Source organism: Zonotrichia leucophrys, chromosome 8, assembly GCF_028769735.1.
Source record: "Zonotrichia leucophrys gambelii isolate GWCS_2022_RI chromosome 8, RI_Zleu_2.0, whole genome shotgun sequence".
Classification (NCBI taxonomy): Eukaryota; Metazoa; Chordata; class Aves; order Passeriformes; family Passerellidae; genus Zonotrichia; species Zonotrichia leucophrys.
Genome location: NC_088178.1, coordinates 9,017,327 through 9,038,221, shown reverse-complemented (window position 1 = coordinate 9,038,221; position 20,895 = coordinate 9,017,327). Strand labels below are relative to the sequence as shown.

The 20,895-nt window shown below is 37.8% G+C and overlaps 1 long non-coding RNA gene across 1 annotated transcript; it reads right to left on the bottom strand.

Moving 5' to 3' along the window:
- Window positions 1-4,235: 4,235 nt before the first annotated feature.
- On the bottom strand, window positions 4,236-16,650 carry LOC135451310 (uncharacterized). The gene is made up of 3 exons (XR_010441270.1): window positions 16,274-16,650; window positions 14,658-14,781; window positions 4,236-4,332 (listed from the first exon to the last, which is right to left on the bottom strand). It is a non-coding gene; the product is annotated as an uncharacterized LOC135451310 (long non-coding RNA).
- Window positions 16,651-20,895: the final 4,245 nt, after the last annotated feature.

The following is a 20,895-nucleotide window of genomic DNA, read 5'->3' as shown; positions in this document are numbered from 1 at the left end:
AACTCACAAATTCTCAAAACACCAGCTAGCCAAAAGGCATAAACAGACATCTACAATGAAGAATTACAGTCCAGGAAATTTCTATAGTCACGGATTTAATTTTTAAAGTGGCAAGTACAGCTAGAAGTCTTTCCAATGCTGGTGCTTTTAAACACTCATCCATCCAATCTTTGTGTTTAGAAAACAGACAATTCTGTAAGCTAGTCATTCTTCCAGCACTGAAGGAAGAAGTTTTTTCTCCTGATATAAAAAGGTCTCTTTTTAAAAAATTGAATAGATATCTTGACACAAAAGAAGAAGATAAAAAGTAATTCTCTCAAACCAGAGAACACACTGAATCATTTAAGAACTCTGCAGCAAAATTTGCTTCTTGGCAAACTGTTTAGACATGTTTCTATGACAGTGATTTATCTGTATTCTTTCCACTGGCATTCCAAGATATGAGTGGTAGATTTCTAGCACTTTTTAGTGTCTGATTGTTGTGCTACTTTATCATTACAATATAGACACACTAAGAAGCGTGAAATACTTGCTTGTACTATTTTCCTTCAATATCTTAAATTCAAACAGCTTTTCACTACAAGATATTCTAATAATTTGTTCTCACACCTATTTTTTATTCTCTCATGTATTCTAAACATTTTTCTACCATCCTGTCTGAAGTCCTACACTGCAGCAAAACAGCCAGGTTCCCTAACACATGGCTGAATAACAGAGATGTATATTATTTATATGCAATATCTGGCTTTATTTGACTAATAGAAATTGCTTTCATGACCTCATTTGAAACTGGGAACTATCTGAACATTGAAAAATGGCATAAGTTGAAAGTTACGGAAGTAGGCAGCACGTGGTGTGAGGGAAAAAATGAAGTTAGGTGGATTTAAAGATTTGAGTCATGAGAACAAAATGAGAATGAAAAACATTTAACAGCACATTGAGCAGACATAAATATGACAACTGAAAAGGATATTGATACAATTGAATATTTTAATTATATGCTCTACTTGTGTGAATAAATCAAAGAAGAGTAATCTCAATTAGTTGTGGAAAACTCTGCAAGACTCCAATATCACCTAAATCTGCAGATCACAAAGAGATGATGATAAAATAATTAGTGCATAGGTGACAAAGTCAAATTTTGTTCACAGTTATTAAAAAGGAGGAAAGGAACATGATGAAAACACCAAGGGGTTTAGTCATCTTACACAAAAAGTAAAATCCAAACAACCATAATATCATATCAGAAGAGCTAAAGGTGTGGTTTGCATGGAGGAAAACAGGTGTGAAGATGAAAGAGTGAGAAGATGGATCTGCATGTCATCTCCACAGCAGCAATTGTAAAAAGATAGATTCCTTGCTTTATGAGAAGGGCTTAGACAGCACAAACTCAAGGAGTCCAAAGAAGAGAAGATGTAAAGGAAAGACACCTGTCACTTTCAGAAGGATAACACCACCAGTCGTGGGATTTTGCTTGGATGAAATAAAGACTTTGGAAAAGGTTTTTTCAATTATGGTTAAGACATAAAGCATACTGGAGGACTAGGATGAAATAGATGTGTTGTTGTTGTCTTTTCTAAAAAGAATACTTCTGGGTATCTTTCTGCACAAAAAACTAATAATTCTCACTGTCTGTCTCTCAGATTGCCTAATCCCACAGCATTATATTGGAAGTCTGAGAATCCAAGATCAATTTTTATTCAATCCTATGGAGTTCATTTATGATGAAAACCAAAGTCTGACTCTGAACTTGGCATTATTTCCAATGGGATCTGTGTATAGATGTGAAAAAGTATACCCAAAGACTTTTACTGCAGATTTTAATTTCTAATACCATTCAAGTGCTCATTTGCAGGTCTAGACCTATAATGCTTAGTTAGCTTGAACAGCTGTGTTTTTATGGCTGGACTAGGTTTGAATGAGAGTTTAAAAGCTTGTGTGTACTTATTGTATATGTCCAATTAATCTTGACTCTGCAAAATTGAGGTTTTCCCTTCTTTTTTTGCTACATCGCAGTTCTTATGCTTGCTTTGGACTGCAATCCTGGCTCACACTTCAAGTTAACAAGGCTGTGGTACTGCCTAATAATCCCTAACATGTTTAAACAGATGTTTATAGCTGCTGGTGTACCTAAGCTCTTGTTTTAATTCGTGAGGTTGCTTGTTAAACCTGGCTATGACAGAAGGTTTCTGGTGATAAAGTGGGATTTTTGCTATATTTGATGGATGATATATGAATGCCAACACCTGAAGCATCTCAAACTCTTCAAAATAAATGACAAGTGCAGAGATATGGGGTTTAAATCTCATAGCAACACGGCAGAATAATTTTATCTCAAACTGGAAGAAAACAGCTAAAAGGAACATAATCTGACCAAGATTGCCACCATGTAACAAGATATTTTGTGATAAATTTTGAAGGAGGCATATTTAAAAATTCTGTTCTGGATTTATAAAATCCGTACGAATGGTCTTATTCCAAAGGGGCCAACAGAAGAGTTTTGTAACTCCCCATTTAATTCATCAGATTGCTCTGCAGATGGCAGTAAAATTTATTTTCTATTTAAAGAGCGTCTCGCCTCATCATAATCAAGGAAATATACTTTCCAACTTAACCAAAAACTTGGCAAAGACAAAGTTCTGCACTGGCACCAAGTAATCCCATACAAAAAGCCTGTCTCCCATCTTACTTGTTTTGCTGTGCCAGAAATATTTTTAAAAGACCACAAAGTAGACCTTTCATATTCTACTGTGAAATATTCACACTCACTTTAAACACACATGCTCTCAAGATCCCAGCAACTGGCTCAGCCTGGCCTGCACCACATGAAATAGGTGTTTCCCTTCCCCACAAACTGGTCTGTGGAAAGCCAGACTCTCCAGGCTGTCAGGACTGGGGCAGAGAAGCAGAGCTGGATAATTGCCTGCTCACACCTTGGGGTGTGAATGGGAAATGTCCTGAGAGGAAACCAAGGTCTCCCACAGCAAATCCACACAACTTTCCCATCCAGCTGCTGAGTCATTTTTCCATGAAGGAGAGAAAGAAAAGGCTTTCCCAGGAGACTGGAAAATCAGAGCTATCAGTGTAGGTGTCAAAGAATCCAAGGCAAAGGATGAGAAGATAAATGAGGAAGACTACAGCTAGCTCCAAGATGAGCACAGAGCCAACTAGGACAAAGCACCCCATTTCCAACAGCAAGTGATGGTGGACAGCAAACCTGAAACATTTCCATGGAGCACTGGGACAGCAACAGGCTGCAGACAGGATAAAATCTGCATAAATGGCATTATCAGAAAGGTAAGTTCTATATCTTACTGCACTTCCACACTAACACCTGACTGCCTTTTTTGGAAGTTCCTCTGGAGAAAATGGCCACAAGGATTATGCAGGAGATATATCAGCATTTATCAGGCTTGGAGAATTTGCTTCTTAGCTGTGTTCTCAGTGCCAAGTGGTTTGAAAAAGTGTACTTTTCCTTACTTGCACTTACAAGCTATTCCTGTGACTGTGAATCCAGGACATTTATCATTCAAATACTTGAGCAAAGCTACAACTCTACTCAGGACTTGTCATCACTTGTAGGGAGCTACCACCACTCTTATTTGTGCAGCTCTCACTTTGCAAAACATTTTCACAGTAAAAGTTGGTGACAACTTCACGTGCCTTCTTGAGATTGAAAATTAGGTAGTAAACTAAGAATTGAGATCTTGGAAGATCCTGAAGCATTTCTGGTGACTCTCCAAAAGAATATGTAACTGCATTAATTCATCTGCTCAGCAGTTCAGCTACATATTTTCCTTATCAGGTGGTTCTTGGCTTTAAATGGATAAAAACTTCTTCATTAAATAATAGAAAATATCTCAAAAGTAATTTTTCAAACCATTCAAAAAATACAGCTAAATACAGCTAAATGAGATAAATATTTCCTCACCTCCAGAATTGTTTCAAAGGCATATTTACACCTGCAACATAGACAGCAGGAAAACCTTTATATTATAAAGTTTTCTAGCTCCAAATCTGCTGTTTGGAGTGACACTCAGGACAGAATCAAGGCAGATCTCAGGAGAGGTAATGATAGGAGTACATATCGAACTGCTGAGAGCATGAATATGCATTGCTCAGTGAGAGCAAATGACAATGGCCTATTGTATGCAGCTGAAATGGGTGTATGTGTTTGTCCTTTCCTCATAAAAAAACTGAATTCACAAAAAAATAGCAACCAAATACTTACAGCCCTTTATTTAAGTAATTTTCATCTTGAACTTTGTTATTGAATGTATTGAGATTCGAGGCATCTTGTCAGGTTTCATTACTGCAATATGGCAGCTTATCCTATAGGGGAGATAGTTTCAGGGGGATAGTTACAAACAGAACATAGAAGTACATTTGAAATTACATTTACTAAGTTTGATCATGTAAGAGGAAGGAAGGAAGCTAAAGTTAATACCACAGATCATAAGTTACTCTGAAATTTAAATGCTAAATAACTTTATAGTATATAAAATGTTTACTTGACTTGAATGCCAAGTAATTATTTGCCAGCATCTAGCAGTTATTGGCACAGCTTCTCTCACTCAGTTGCTAAACAAAATGCAAAATGATAACCCTTAAGACAAAACCAGGATTACAGATGAAACTACTCTTTTGTTAAAAGTCTGTATAATTTTAATTCTACTTGGTTTAAAACAACTTGAGAGATATAGATGCTTATGCCTGAGGCAGCAAAGAATCACAAACCTTGCTGTAAGGGTACTGCTGTAATACACCAGCCAGGCTTCAGTGGGACTGTTTATCATCAAATATACATGAAAGACCAGGACCCCTACTTGACTAGATGTGACAATTTAACTTTGCCTCTTCCACTGCAGCGACATGATCATAAACATATTATCAAGTCCTGCAGTGTGATCAACAACAGATGTAAAATTAAGAGTTGACAACTTTTAGCAGGTAGCTGAGCCTTATGTATTTATTGCCTATTTTTAATTTCCAAAAATCTTCCAGGCAACTCTTTTTTTAAAAGACATCAGAAACCACTCTTATTTCACTCCTCTATTCTTGCAATTAGTACCAATGTTCTGAAAAGACAGAATTCAGTTGTGGTTTTTTTTCAGGACAATTTGCCTTTCCTTTTTTGCCTTTTTTTATTATTATTATTTTGTACAGAAAATAAATCCAGTAAACAGATTGCCTATATTTTTATTCACAACCTGAATGACAACAAGCCTTGCTGTGGCAAGGAAAGCAAAAAGGATGCTGGGTTGCATCAACAAGGGCATCACAAGTAGAGGTAAAGAAGGCATGATCCCACTCTGTGCTTGCCAGGCCACAGCTGGGATGCTGTGTTCAGCCGTGCTCCCCACTATAAAGAAAGATGGGGATAGGCTGGGCAGGGTCCTGAGAAGGGCAACAAAGATGATCCAAGGACTAGGAAGCCTTCCATAAGGAAAGGCTGAGATGCCTGTGTTTATTCAGCCTTGAGGAAAGAAGGAGAGATCTTGTATGACCATGTTCCAATATTTAAAGAACTATAAGACTTGACTAAAAAAGCTGGAGACTGCCTTTTTACAAGGAGTCATGTGGAAAAGAGGAGGGATAATAGGTGCAAGTTACTCCTGGGTCAATTCCAATTGGACACAAGAGGAATAATTTTCACCATGAGAGCAATCAGCCATTGGAATTATCTCCTCAGGGAATTGGCGGATTCCCCAACAAAGATTTTGGCTGGGTCACCTTGTCTTGGCTTTTGCCAAAAATGATTGAACCAGACAACACTTCAGGTCCCTCGCAAGTGGGTCGTCCATGGTTCTATGATAATAAATTAACAATAAGCCATGGTAGGTGATTCATCTGCTATCTGAGAATTAACTCTCTTGGCTTTGTAAAGTATAACTGACCAATGAATGTGTCCTTTCCCTTTGGGTGCAATTATATTCCCCAAGCAATTGCCTGGAGTTGCTGGTATAGCTTCTCTTTGGTGAAAAGTCTATCTATCTTCCATAGATTACACTCCTATTTTTCTGGAACTGTATGCTGTGATTGGCAAGTGCTGACATGGGGATTTACTTGTGCTATGTCAGGTTCAACACCTGGTGCTCAACTTGATATGGCTTAACCATGACAGCATTATATTGAAACATGAACAGCAACCTTCTAAACCAAGCTTTAGTCCAGAGACTGAGCATCATTCATTCTAAACAGCAAAAACTCAGAAACAGACCTTTCTGATCACTAATTCTTCTCCTGGGAGTTCACAGTTAAATCCATGCTAATAGGGTAGGAGCAATGGTGGTACAGCAATCACATCCATGAGATTTATTGAAGGTCTTAAATCTATTCAGTACCACTGAATAGATTTTTTTCAGTTAAAAAAAAAGCCAAATCAGAAGACAATCATCTGCAGCATGGTGAAAATAAAGGAGAAGGCCAAGGAGAAGGCTTACTGCCAAATGTTTGGAGCATTTAACCAAAAACATTATTAACACAAAACACAATAGAAAAGTGAAAGATAGACAACTATATGCCTGGATCATTTAATTTAAAGTGAATATTTATCTTAACAGATAACAAATATCTACTGTGGTTCCTGAAGATTTTTGATGTAATTACATTGCCTCTCAGTTAGTTTATTTGGATTTTTTTAACTGGGATTCTTCATGTAAATATTCCCCATCTTTGAAATTTCTATTGGCAACTTCGTATGAATTCCCCCAGTACATTTAAAGAAGTAGTTTTTTAACTTGAAAATATCTTCTGTGCACTGCAGTTAACTGAGTATTTGTGAGTTGGGCCATAAATAAAGTTTAATGAATGTTTATGTCATTTAAATTTAAATTTTTCAGGAGTTTGAAAACAAAACTGGGTTTTTTCATAAGGAAAAATAATTACTATTGTGTTATAAAGTACAGGTAGTTAAGTACTAAAGCAGATCAAAAGGTTATGAAATCAACTGTTATAAAAAGGTAGTGATAACTACAGGCAACTAGGAGAGAATATTGGAATGAAAAGGTGATAATCCAGCTTAAAAAGCCTGGAACAAAAACTGAGAATTGCAATTAATGAATAAAACAGAATTGAGGGAAAGGGGGAGGGCATAGCCATAAAAATCACATAAAATGAGTTTGTCATTTCCTCTAGTGAGTGATGGGGACTCAGACAAAAAATGTTAGGTTTGATCTGTTTTGCTGTACTTTTTCTTCTGAAAAACAAAAACAGAAATCCTGCTGACAGATTCAGGGCACACTTTGCAGCACTTAAAAGTGGCGATTGCTCTACTAATATTCCTTCCCATTTTGTTCTATTCAGCTATGACTTCTATGACCTCTGTCTACACCTTCCAAAAAAGGATTCCAGGACACCTAACACAGAAAAGCAGTCCTAACCAAACCTTTTATATACAGTTATTAAATAGCAGAACCACTACAACTACCTCAAGATGACTTTTCTTGTTTTTATATATTGCTATGCTGTATCAGTTTGCTCCTTATAACTTCTTTTTCCTAAATTAACTGTTCCTGTCACTTGTTTGTTATATGCTGCACTCACTTCTAAAATCTGGCATGATACCTCAATCATTCACTTTGACATCAGTAGTCCAGAGTGGAAAGCTGCCAGCAATACTCTTATTATTTTGAGGTGTTTCACTTCTTATATCCTAAATTCAAATAAATTATCCTAAATTAAATATTTTGGGCTTCTTCATTAATTTGGAAGATTTGATACAAGGGAAGTCTACCAACATCTTCATGATACTTTTCTTTCTCTAACCAGAGGCCTGAAAGTCCCTTCTCCCCCATGCCCCAAAACAGAAATTTTGTCTTCATTTCTATGAAACTGTTTTGAAAAAAAAAACCTTGAATTTTTCCTCCTTTATTTGCCAGATGTTGACTGCTTCAAAACTTCCAGTGTTACTTTAACGACAAATTTGTCTCAGTTCAGATTTTCCCCAAAAGACAGAACTCAGATATGCCCATATTTGGTATTACCAAATTGAATTAACCATAGATGAAAATGAAATTGCTATTTTTTCCTTATTATGTTTAGGTTTTCCCAGTGAAAATGGAGAAGGTTACACTGATCCCAGACCTCATGATCTACCAGTAGTTTTTATTTGTAATTGTCAAGCAAATGCAGCAAAGACAAAGAGCACATGCTGCAGCTCATCTGCACATCAGGAGTTCTGTGAGCTGAGTCAGGTTTGTGCAGAGATCATCTCTCAAGAAGCCTGCATGGAACAGGAATGAAGGGTGACAGAACACTGCTGTCCATGGCACGACAAACAGCATTAGTGAACAGCAGCATTTCAACCACAGCACCCTAACAAGGCATAACCTGTTTACAGCAGCAACGCAAAAACACTCCGAGAGCGTGATTATACCTTATAAAACCATTCAGTTCCAAATAATACAACAGAGTATACAATATTTAATATTTCATTTCAATTAATTATATTAGTATTTTCCTGCTCCATACAATTATGAACTTCAGTGACCTTAGTGCAGACACCTTAGAATTCCATATATTCTGTGACAACAGGCCTCATACACTAACATACATCATGTGTCAAAGCCAGTACGATTCATTCTTTTAGTCTGTATTGTAGAAATACTCTTCCTACCTATACTACATCTTACAACAAAATTAAGAATTTAGTATTTTCCTCCCACCCAAAGTAAGCAAAAATACAGAAATAAAACTTAGTATTTTACAATGGCTGCATTTTAAAGTTTGAGTTTGTCTTCTATAAAAGAGATGGTTCTCCAAGAGGGTCCTTACATGTACCTGCATGGTTGAAGAAACTTACACTGTGGCTTAGTGTACAATATAAAGAAGGTACATTAACAGCATTAAGTTGATTTTTTCTAGAAATTTCAGTCAATAGCTTGATGTGTTTTTTTTTTTTTAATTTAAAATAACACCTTCTCCACAAAAGCAGATAAATGTATCAGATTCATAGTATGAGGGTTGTTCTCCAAGAAGTTTTCCTTCTGCTAAACTATCTTTAAGTCTTTCTTCCGCCTGGAGCTGGATGTGGTTGGGGAAAAAAAAATGGAATAAGAACAAAAAAATACTTTGTTTGTTGAGCTTTAGTGTTGTACCACAAAAAATAAAAAACACAAATAAGTAAAAATATATTTTAAAATTCCAGTTCGTCATATACCAACATGTTCGGAATTTGATCCATTGTCTTACCATCCATTTCCTCTGGCACTTGCATAAGTCAAAGCCTGACAAAAAAGTTCAGATTAAGTTTATATGACAGGCATGATCTTTGTGATGTTACAACATGACCCAAAAACAAAGTAAAATCTAAGGTTTTGGAGTTCCCCCCATCGTGTCTGTTTGGGCTGTTTGTGTTCTGCTGTCCCAGTCATTATCTTTTGCTTACTGAGATTTCTCCCTCTCTCCTCTGATTCCTTCGACATTTCATAGCTGCTGGTTAGATGCTATTACCATGTGACATGTTCAACCTTTAAAACAAATAATTTACTGTGAAAGTTGAAAACTGTTAGAATGATGAATTTGAATGTGTATCACTGAGTTCTTCAGGCCTAAAAATACTGTCAGACTCTAAAACCAACAAGTATAATGAACCTACCCTTCTTTCCAAGGTCTCAGAAAGTGGACGGTAGGGTTTTCCTGGCTCTTTGCTTAGTGCTGTGTAGCCTGTCTGGAGGTGCAATTTACAAAACAGCATTTTCAGCTTCTAACTGGCAGTCCCATTTGAAATTAGCAGCAATGAGCACTGTGCTGCTACCTGCCATTCCCACTCATGTTTCTGTGAAAGGAATGTCACATCAGCTAAAGCTGGGACGAAGCCACATGCAGAGGAGAGAAGGAGCTTATACAGACAAGCAAAGCTCCCCAAATCCCAGAGCACCAAAGTGCCGCCAAAGCAACAAGCACTGCTGTTCCAAGAGAGCCTGAGGAACTGCTTTGCACAGTAGAGAACAGGGAATGGAAGAAAAAATGGCACTCAAGTGGCTGCTTTGACAGTGCCTGCACACTGACATCAGGAATCTGGGCTGCTGAGTTTTGTTTCCCAGGGGAAGAGGGACGGGTTGTGCCCAGGGGCCTGTGGCCTTCAGTGGGCAGCGGCCTGCTGAAATTCCAAACAGTGCAGGATGTGTCCCAGCCCTAAGCTGCCACCAACACCAGCTCAGGCTTTGATGCCAAGTGCCAAGCACCTCCTGCACACTGACACCAGGAACCTGGGCTGCTGAGTATGGTTTAACAGGGAAAAGGGCCGGCGTTGGAGTTCAGGGGCCTGTGGCCCTCAGTGGGCGGCCGCCTGCTGAAATTCCAAATGGCTCAGGCTGTGTCCCAGACCCAAGCTGCCACCATGTCCAACTTGAGTTGTCTTGACAGTTCCAAATGCCTCCTGCACACCGACATCAGGAACCTGGGCTGCCAGGTTTTGTTTCCCAGGGAAAAGAAACGGCATTCATGTTCAGGGGCCTGTGGCCCTCAGTGGGCAGCTATATCCTGAATTTCTGCTAGCCAGCAAAAGTGCTACAAGAAAAGTAACTCAGTTAAAGCTGGGTTTAGGTTATCTGAAGGAAACTGCAAAAATACAGAAGCTCCTGGTTCCAACCAACCACTCCACAAGCAAAAGGTGAGTTTCCAGAGTCAGGCCTGGGCTTGGGCAGTTCACACCTTCAACCACAGCCTGACAGGCTCTCCATGGCCTGACCGAGATGTTTCTACTGGTTTTATCATTGTTAATCTATTACAAGTTTAACAGAACAAACCCTCCCCTAAAACCCTTTTCAGGTGTCATACAGATGTGGTTTTTCCAGCCTCTAGCCTTTAGATTTGAGGGAAAGATAGCAACAATGCCTTAGAATCTGAGAGAGGGACTAGGCTTTTTACTTCAAGCTTTTTTTTCTTAAAATCAAATAACAGCTCAACTGAAAGAGTCTTTCTGCTAACAAGATTTTGACACTGGTATAGAGTGTGGTGAAATGTAATGAGTTTAGTAATTGAATTTGGTGTTGGGTCTGGCTCTAAGCCTTAGAAACTAGTAGGCAGCTAAGTGGTGTTTCTGTAATGGAGGGAGATAAAAGCTGGACAGACGTCCAGATTTCTCAACCATAAAAACTATGTTGTGTTGTCCAGAAAAAGATGGTATGTGTTGAATTAATGAAAGCTGTTTGGATAGCTGCAAATCCTAGAGAAATCATCAAGCAGAAAGATGCTGAAGACAAAGTAGAATAAGGAACTGTGCTAAATATGCTTGTAATTTAATAAGAAAAAAAAATCTTGTGCTTTCAGCACTTCATACTTTCCATTCAGAATAGCAACACAATATTCTAGATGACTGTTCTGTGCATTTTTCTTTGTGCCTCCCAGGAAAGCTTTTGGATAGGCTTGAAGGTTAAAATTGTTTGATAGAGCTCAAAATATCATCTTCTGAAATGAAGAAAGCAACCATTGCCTCCAACTGTAAACACTCTATTGCTCCTATGGTATTTAGGACACTAAAAGAAAAGAGCCCGTAGAAGGGGGCCAGGGATTTTTAATGTCAGCACGAGAGCATTTCATAATTTCCTTCCTTTCAGTTAAAATCCTAAAAAACAAAACAAGCCCTCCCAACAGCAACAAAAACCAACAAACAAAAAAAACCAACAGTAAGCATTCATTGCTCTACTAATGCCTTATTTTTAAAAAGGATAAATCATTCCACAGATTCCCTGAAGTTATGTGAATATTATACAAGAATCAAGAGTAAACCAATATTAATAGCAGAATTAAGGTAATGTTAAATAGAAACCAATGTGTTCCTAAGCCCTGTTTGTTTCAACAAGGTTCAATAAGGACTTGTTCTATGCTTTAAGTAAGCAGGCAGCAAAATCTGGCTATGCAGCTAAGCCTGGGCATGAAGGGTTTGCAGGCCAGAAAATGTAAGTCCTGCATGCAACTTCAAACTAAGATGTTAATTTCCCTAAAATTAAAATGATGCTGATAAATACAAAGCACTTTCAACAAAATTCTGATCACTCTGTAGCAGAAAACTGTAATTCCTAAACAAAGATTAATGCTGCCCTTTCCTACCTAGAGTAGAACCTCAAAATTTCACTCTAATTCTCACCACAATGATTCATAGAAGCTGAAGAAGTTACTGAAGTCTCTCAGGCAATAGTGTAGAACTGTTTATGATAGTTAATGTTTTCTTCTCTTTTGCCTCTTCTTCTACCACCACTCAGTGACACATGCTTTTGTTTCTTCTGACCCTATACACGCCCTTAAGTATTTTTACTAAATACTAAACTCAAAGTCTTTCTTCAGGAAAAAAGGAAAGATGAGTTGGGACCTTCAGATTGCTGAAGGAACAACAGAGTAACAAGGCAGCAGGCATTGTCAAAACATATTTAATGAAAGAATTCTTCAGAGAGCTTTGTGAGATCAAAAAAAAAAAAGAAGTACTTGATGTTACAGTTCCCTGTGGGACTTGATTTTTGTTTTAAATTGGGAAATATTGTTCCTGAAGAAACAGTGTATTGATTTCTTAAATCCCTAATCTGAGTAGCTTTTTAAAATTGAAATGTAAATGGCATCTTTTCTTTGTGACTTAAAGAATTCTTCAGAAAAAACAATCTTCTAAGAGACTGTGCAAGCATCAAAAAATGACTTATTTGTAAAACATTAAGTCAATAAACATTGGACATGTTAGTAGGAATTAGTGCTTTTCGTCAGGACTAGGTGCAGAGCCATACTAAACTACACTGAACAATTTATCTGCATTTCTGAAAGGTACTCCAGGGCAATGACATCAGGCTGTTTTGCAGTAAAAAGAAATAAATACTAGAGAAGCCAAAAATCTTCAAGAAAGCAAGTAAAATCTTCAGTATAGATAGTATAGATCAAATGCAGCTAGACCTTTTTTCACTAAAAGGAAGTCACTTTAAGCCAAAAATAGTTCTTTCTGAAGCAGAACAGCTTGATTTGGTACTTATATGAAGATCCGAACCTGTTTTTATAACTATGCCTCCCCAAGGTCCAAAAATCTATTGTTTAGATCGTGAGTTTTGTTCCACTGTTGTTAATTATCACAAACTTCCCATATTTCTTCACAGCTCTGGATTTAAGTATAAGAGTGTGTGCTGTGCCTACGGTATGCTCCCTTCTCCTCTCAATACAAATAATCAAGGTCTTCTCTGCATGTTAACTTTCTGTATTTGTACCTTCTATAGGAAAGAGTAAGGCTTAAGTGTTTGGTTTGTAGTTGTCTCACCCTCTAGTGGCAGAGAGGCTTTAGTTCTCAAGGATGAAGAAATGGGAGATGGAGTTTTTCCTCTCCTGGTCAACTGTGCTGTGTTTCCTATTTATAGCAGGTTGATAAAGAACTGAAATTGTTTTGTTTATGAAGCCACAGATCATTGTCTACAATATGTGCCCATCACCTCTAATGGAGCAATGCAAAATATCCTGACCTACAGGCACTGAAATAATTAGAAAGGTGCTAATGAAGGGTGGTTGTATGCTCAGATGTACTCCTTCAGTTATATGAAATGACTGCTTCCTGTGCCACCACAATTAGTAGTAGTATAATGCTGCTGCCTGAAGACTAACAGAGATAGAACCTCTATTTTCCTCTAAATTTAAATTCCTTATTAAATTTGCATTTAAAAGCAGAAGACAGACACCAGATTATTTTTGTCCCCAGAAAGACTTAAAATCATAATACACAGATTTTGAAAAATAACATGCTGACCAGGTATTAGCTGACAAATTAGCAGATTTCCAATCCTGTGTTTGGGGAAAAAGAAACAAATAAAAAGAGATAAGGAAAGTATTGAGTAATGTTGACTTTTGCAGAAATCATCTACTACTTTACAAGATTAGATCCTTAGAAACAGAATTAATTTAAAACTGTATCACTTCAGTTTTGCTATTGCTATTTGGTCTGCACAGTTGAACCAAAACAGAAGAGAGAAAAAACTATGAGGTATTGCCAGCACTTACTGAGAGACAGCCCCTAAGTGAGTGGAGAACTCTGGAGATACTAATCAGCAGTAAGGAAAAGCCTTTGGCCATATTTTAAAGGAGGATGTATAAAGTACAAAACCACAGGGAGCAGCAGCTTAGCTGCCAGTGCAGCAGCACATTTGTTAAAACAATTTTGCCATTTTTAAAAAGCTTTTTGAAGGCATAATTCTTACTTGTAAATACACTGTTGCTGATAATCAGGTAAAGCTCTAATGTCACCTCTAGCTGTGATTGTTTAATTAACAAGTACAGATTATGGTGCATCATTCTGACTGCCTGCATTCTCCACTATGATATTTCTTACACTCTGGTCTCCTGCAGTTCAGCCAAACTTTGGCAGTTTGATTTATTTTTCACATGGCAATACAAGACAGGTATTTCTGAAAATTGGGGTACAAAAAGCTACAGTATTTTTGCTACATCCAAAAATCCTACCGGCATTAAAAATGAGAACTCCTCCTAATAGAGCACAGAAAAATACAGCCATATTTATAGGACTGTGAAACATGAAGAAGAGCACAAAATGCCCTTATGGTTGCTCCAAACACCAGCATCCTCAAGCAATTGCCTAGAAATGTGAGCAATAATAGATTTGCTATCCAAAAAGACCAAATTGTAGAATTATATTGAAAATAAGTCTAACAATCCAAGCACAACCCCATACCAACCTTACTATTTTAATACCAGCCATGAAGCAGCATTTTTATAAGGATACCAGCCCACATTTGCACAGTCATTTTGTAGATACAGCCATCAACAGTGTCTTCAGGAATACTTGTAGAGAAAGCAAACCTTCAGAGAGAATAGCTGAGAGTCACAGGGTGCAATGTTCAGGCTCCAGAGCGAATCTGTCCACTTTGGTTACAAAAGCCAAGTTTAACCTATTACCCTGGAGCTGGCTGCAGTCATTGCAGGAAAAATCTGAAATTGTGCAGCCCCACTGTCTCACTATCCGAGACAGGGTGCAAATGCTGCCTTGGGTACAGCAAGCTCACTTAACCTACTGCCCTACATGCTCACTACTCTCTCCATTTTCTTATGCACTTTAAAATGTCTAATAAAAATATTTTACTTAATGTTTCCTCATATATAGGTCTCAAAGCATGCATAATGGGAAACAGATGATGTGAGCACATACAAGCAAGCTCATTTTGTATATATGAGAAGTAGCGTTCAGAAAAGAGATTGAATTCTTGTGAGTGGGATTAGTTTAATTACACCACAGACTTTGATCCTGTTCACAATTCCAGTGTGAATTTGGGCAAAACTTAACTGAAATGGTACAATTACAGACAGAATTAAAATAAGAAAAGGTGTTTCAACACTCAGGGTTGCAATAAAACATCTCTGAGCAAAGAAGATGCTATTAGACAGGGTGCGCAGGTCATACCTGTGTACCACCCTACCACCCTTATTTACTGCAAAGTCCACATAAGGCATATTCTGGTCATGTAAACAAGTCCCTTAGGAAACAAGAGTGCAATATCAAGTCACAAGAAACAAAACATATAACAGTAAAATAATAATGTTTTACATGTGTTACATTTGTCACCATATTAAGCATTTTTAAGGAATTTTGACTTGCTTTTTCTCGTTACTGTACACTGGATTTCACTTTCACTAGTAAACAAATGTGTTGCAGCAGTAGCACAGCAATGCCACATCCCCCAGCCACCACTCCATGCTGTTGAGCATCAGACAAAGACCAGGTTAATGCCTGCTGCATTCCCTTTGACAGGCTGCTGAACCTGAGGGTAGCTGCAAATGACATTGATGAATTCTGATCACCTGCTCCATGTGTGTGATGGCAAATTCTCACCCATGATCCTATTTCCCTTTCAAACAAGGGGCAGTGCAAAATCAGGGCACATGAATGAGCATCACAGAGGCTGCAGTTTGGAGCCCACAGGCCTGCTCATCTTGAAAGTTGCTAAACTAGTAATTAGTAGTAACTTGTAACTTCCACTGAAGAATTTACACACTAGACAATACTGTGTTCTAAGGAGCTGAGCCATGAACCTTTCAGTTCATCGCATGCTGTTGTTTGCATTTAAATACACAGCATATAGCACCTCCCTCTGTCGAGCACACAGGTACATTTACCTGTTCAGCCTAGTACTGCTATTCCTCATTTTCAACTTTATTAATAGGCAATCAAACTCACCCTGAATTCAGGACAGACTTAAGTCTGTAGAGGATCCAAACCACCCATTCTGAATTCCATCTGTGCAGAGCACAGTGCAAGCAGAACATGACAAAAGAATACTGTATAATACACCCATACCTTTTTGCCTTCTGCCACTGGTAACCAGTCAGTTTTCCACACAGTGCTCCTCGGGATGGAGAAGAGCAGCTTTCTGGAGGTGTGCAGACACTCCTCTGAACAGGACCGCCATTAGCACTCCATTTGAAGCCCCAGCCTAGGACACAGGGCCCATTAGCCGGGGAGGGGACGGCAGCCCAGGCTGTGACACCTGTCAGCAGGAGCAGGGAGCAGCGATGTGGCACCAGCCTGAGTTCCAGCACATCCTCTGCACCCGCAGGCAGCCACCGCAGCGGGGATTTGTGCTCGGGGCAAACCGCTGTCCTGCTGAGCTAACTGCGTGGGACTGCATGCCGGGCACAGAGCTGGTGTTACACAACATGGTTGGGAAGACATTGGTGGACCCTGCTTCCCTTTCCTCCTCAGGCTATGGCTTGCCTTTTTACCTAAAGGGAAACTACTCTCACCTGCGAGCAAGAAACCACTTTCACCTGTGAGCAAGAAACCACTTTCACCTGTGAGCAAGGAAATGGGGTTCAAAAAACCCCTAGAAATATCATAGGCTTCAGTTTGAAACAGTTTGGGTTTCTTTTCCTGCCGCTTTCTAAAAGCTGGTTCTTGCTTATCCTCTTCATGGTTCAAACACAAACTAAAAACCCTGGTGCTTTGTATTTATATACTGGCAGTAAACTCCAAAATCTGGGCAGGCTTTATTGCTATCTCTGCCTCTCATATAGCTACTTTAAAGTTGTGCTAAATATTAAGTATCATAATTTGGAAGCACGGAAGAAATAACATCTGTTGTAACCTGAAATACCAAAAGTAGGCCTTTTCATTCCATGCCAGTCAGGAAACTAATAACATATGTGCAGAATGCATTTCATATATGGCAGTGACATATTTGCAAAACATTCAGATTATACTTTCATCCTTTGACCATTTGTATTCTTGACCATTAATCCATCTGCTTTGATTCCTTCTAATGCTAATTCCTAAGCAAATGTAAGCAACTGACCACAAACAAGTCAAAATTCAGAAGTTGTAGGGGTATTTCACTGGTATTCTACTGACATAGCTGAAAATCTTTTGAATCGTTAAGATAGAAACAGAGTTGGTATAAATTATACACTAAACTGTTATTTCATACCTCTAGTTAAATCCAGTACTGCAAATAATCCCATTTAAATACATGTCCTGTGTGATACAGTGGTATCACATAGGACAAGAAAATTAAAGACAAGCATAAATATTTTCACTACCAGGATCATAGCATATAGATGCAAGTTGGAATTAGGAAGTTTATTAAATTAGCTTTTCCTGTGAGGGTTCTGGTGCCCATTAGTGCTAAGATGAATTGCATGGAATGGGTATCCCTGTTACTTCTCTTAGGAAATAAAGAAAAAAAGCCTGCACTTTACTCTTACTTCTGTAAAACTCTTACTTCATTAGATTGTTTCTTTACAGATGCTATCCATTCACTACTTCATTTTTGAGTTTTTCTAAAGATCAGAAAGTGCAATAGGCTATTATAAAACTGAGTTTTTGTTTCAGCAGATCCAAATGAAATAAAGAAAATTTAATCTGAAAGTTCCAGATTTCACCAGAATTCAGCAGTCCATGTTGGAAATAATGATTAATTTAAACAGTTTTAATAGATTCAAGAACACAAACATACTTTTAAGCTCACTAGTTTTAATTTGTTGGTGTTATAATACAAGGGGATAAAAAGATCTCAGAATTTGGATGTTATTTTAAAAAGGTCTGAGCACTACAAATTGTATAGTCTTTTAATGGTACTATTTTAGAGATAAATTGTGGCTTGAAGAGCTTCTCAATTTTGATCCATCCACAACAACAGAAGTAGTTACAATTAGTGTTTTGAGCCACTGACTACTATGTAGTTGCTGTCATGTTAGTGCTTTGTTATGGGTTAAAAAGAGCAAAAATTGATTAATTCCAGCCAATTCTAACATTAACGTACATGCAGAACAATTCTGGACAGATAAACTATTTCTAGTAGATCATAATGAACAAACTTCTTAATTTATCCCAGCCAGATTAAAAAAAACCCATATCCTTCTCAAGGGTTTGATTAGTAAGAAATATTTTGACAAAATGGGGTAGGTAATTAATTCAGCTAATGTAGTTACAGCTTGTCTGTGTAGTTTCATATATAAGAGAAAAGGCATCTTCCATTTATAAAGCAGAGAGAAAGCAATAATATCAGTCTGTAAGACTGATTGAGTCTCGAAGCCGTAGCATTTTATATCAAAAGGGCCAGCAGGGACATAAAAGGCACGCAGTCTCATTCATGTACTTTTAAGTGTCCATTTAACTTAATTTTCTGTAGCTCACTCTTTCTTAAAAAGTAAAAAATATTATGCTGGACAGTCAGAAAAGTAAATGAGAGGCATTGTTAACACTTGTGGCTGCAGCCCAAGGAGTAACAATGCAAGTTTCTTGGCACATTAAAATATTCACCTCCAAGGTGCTTGGTTACTTTCTGAACTGCTCTCAGCTCTCCCTGCTGACATTACATGCAGGGCTCCTTACAGTGATGGGGTAGGTATTTGTTTGGTAAAGGTAATTATCATCTAGGAGCCAAACAGAAATCACAAGCCTGCATGTCTGTCTATCGAAGATAGAGTAGTAGTCAGTGCTTTCGGCTTTCCTGAGGATGCATTTGATTTTACTGATTCAGGACATTAGGCAACGTTGTTTACTTTTTTTTTTTTTTTTTTTGCTAGATAATAATTCCTGAAAAATTCTTGTTTCATGTTCTCTATTGCATCTCAGTTCTAGAATCAAGGAGTATGTGGCAAAGCAAGCTACTTGAGCATTTACTCTGTGGAATGTCCAAATTCCTCAAAGAAAATGGTGAAATAAGAATTCCTAGGGTGTAAATAAAAAAACTACAACATCTCTCCCAGTGACTGCTTATACTTACAACTTGATAACCATTTCTTAGCTTGTTCTTTCCCTTATTATTTATTTGCTATAGGCAGCATTCTCACAGATGCAAAATGCTATATATCTGTTCTGCCTCAAAAATCCTTTCTGAAGTGTGCAACTGAGGTGCAAAAGGGAAGACTTTCATTATCTTGCAGTGAAATAATTAACAGCATTTTTATTCTCTGTTAAAGCCTAATTTGAAAAGAGAGCAAACTAGAAAATAACACTGATTTTTGTCAAGCCAGAGCTGACCTTCAGTCTAGCCCTCTGTTCCTAGCAGAAGCAAATACCAGAAATTTCAAAGGATGCTTTTTCACAATCCTATTTCCAAAAAGAAGAGGCAAACTTGAGCCAGAAAGGAGTACAGCTAAAAAACCCTATCATTTATAATATTAATCATATTAGTTAAATTAGAATTGTCTATATTTTGTATAGTTTGTTGTGATAAAATCAATCTGCAGAGGGGAACACCTTACAGTAACATGGAAGCCAGGAATTCAGTGATTATCATAGATTTGTTTTTCTAGATACTGCAAGAGAAGCTGGCAAAATAATCTGTACACTTAGATGCATCAAGCACTACAGTTGTGAGGTTTTTGTCCAAAGCTATGAAAAGAAAAAAAAAAAATAAACCATACAAATGTACAAACTTCTAACATAAAACCTACTCCAGAGAAATGTTTTACGGTAAAGGAGCATCAGAACAAAAATTATGACAACTGCCTTTGCTAGAACGTGGAAGCACGGAGAGTTGCTTCCTGTGGGTTTGAATGACTTAAATAAATATGAAAGTACTGGTTATCTGAAGGCAAGACAAGGATATGTGTATAGGTATGTGTCGAGATAAGTCTGTGTCAAGTGAGAAGCGCAAAAGAATTGTTCAACATTGCAGAATAACTGAATAAAGTCTCTGACACTGTAGTAGCTTCTGGAAATTCCAGTAGTATAATTTGTGTCCTGCATTTGGCTGAAGGAGGAAGAAATATTTTGAAGTCAATTTAATGCATGTGCCAGGTGCTTGGATTAGCAGCTCTGAAGGATGAAGTCCAAAGCACAGAGCAGCATTGCTGTCCCATATATTCTGTCTCATTCTGAAGGTTATGCTTTCTTTAGAGACAAGAGTGTAATTTAATCTCCATGTTCATTCAGCTCCTGGCTCCAAGCCCACAAAATCAGAGAGAGAATATTTCACCAATTGCAGGGGGCTGCAGTGTCATCCTTCTGTCACTTGACCTGGTCCTGTGAGCCATTTCTCTGGTGAATAATTCTGAGGGAGATGTGCTAGGACTGAACAATTTTACTTCTTTTTCAAGACCAGGAAAGCAAAGAAGTGCTGTGTCTAGACATGGATATGTATCCACTAGAAAGACCCCCAAGACATTTCTCACTTGTAACAATACTGAAAACCTACCTTTGTCTTGTGTTCTCTCAAGCCTTGTCTGAAATGTTTCCTTTTTTCTTTCTCAGATAATGCTTCCCTTTCAACATGTTTGCTTTCTTAATGCAGGAGACAGTTCTGTATCTTTGAAAAAATTTGGGTTGTCTAGTGCCCTTTGTCAGGTCAGAGCACTATGTGCAGGACTGTCTCCAAAAAAATCTAAATGTTGTTAAAAAAATCAAACCTTAATGTCTCTAATCAGACACAGAGGAATAACATTGTTCTGGCTTTGTTTTAGATTTTGCCAATATTT